The sequence below is a fragment of the Trichechus manatus genome, unplaced genomic scaffold (genome assembly GCF_000243295.1).
Source record: "Trichechus manatus latirostris isolate Lorelei unplaced genomic scaffold, TriManLat1.0 scaffold00073, whole genome shotgun sequence".
Lineage (NCBI taxonomy): Eukaryota > Metazoa > Chordata > Mammalia > Sirenia > Trichechidae > Trichechus > Trichechus manatus.
The window spans coordinates 508,526-509,563 of NW_004444009.1; positions in this window are offsets into that span (position 1 = coordinate 508,526).

Here is a 1,038-nt window from a genome sequence, read left to right on the forward strand (position 1 = left end):
CTTTTTGTAAATTTTAATTGTCAACATTTGTTGCTGGAGAATTGGGCAAGTGTTTGCTAGATGTTTTTCTTTAGCAGTACTTTGGTTTTCAATAATTGGTTCTCCAAGGTAGAAGGGAGATTTTTGGAAAAGAACCTGTTTTTCTCCCAAACAAGTCTCACTTTGATTGAATAGTTAATGGGGGGAAAAAAATCCTATTTATGTCCTGGTATTGCACACACACACACGTTACATGTATATATATCACATCACACACATAATACATATATACACACACACACATGCTGTTGTTTTTGTTAAGTGCCATCAAGTTGATTCTGACTCATAGCGACCCTATGTACGACAGAATGAAACAGTACCTGGTCCTGCGCCATCCTCACGTTTTTTATGTTTGAGCCCATTGTTGTAGCCACTTAGTCAGTCCGTCCCATTGAGGGTCTTCCTCTTTTTTGATAAATCTCCACTTTACTTACCAAGCATGATGTCCTTCTCCAGGGACTGGTCCTCTGGATAACATGTCCAAAGTATGTGAGACCAAGTCTCGGCACCTTCACTTCTAAGGAGCATTCTGGCTGTACTTCTTCCAGGACAGAGTTGTTCATTCTTCTGGCAGTCCATGGTATATTCAGTATTCTTCGCTAACACCACAATTCAAAGGCATCAATTTTTCTTCGATCTTCCTTACTCATTGTCCAGCTTTCGCATGCATTTGAAGTGATTGAAAATACCATGGCTTGGGTCAGGCGCACCTTAGTCCTCAAAGTGACATCTTTCCTTTTTAACACTTTAAAGAGGTCTTTTGCAGCAGGTTTACCCAGTGCAATATGTCATCTGATTTCTTGACTACTCCTTCCATGGGTGTTGATTGTGGATCCAAGTAAAATGAAATCCTTGACAACTTCAATATTTTCTCCATTTATCATGATATTGCTTATTGGTCCAACTGTGAGGATTTTTGTTTTCTTTATGTTGAGGTGTAATCCATACTGAAGGCTGTAGTCTTTGATCTTCATCAGTAAGTGCGTCAAGTCCTCTTCA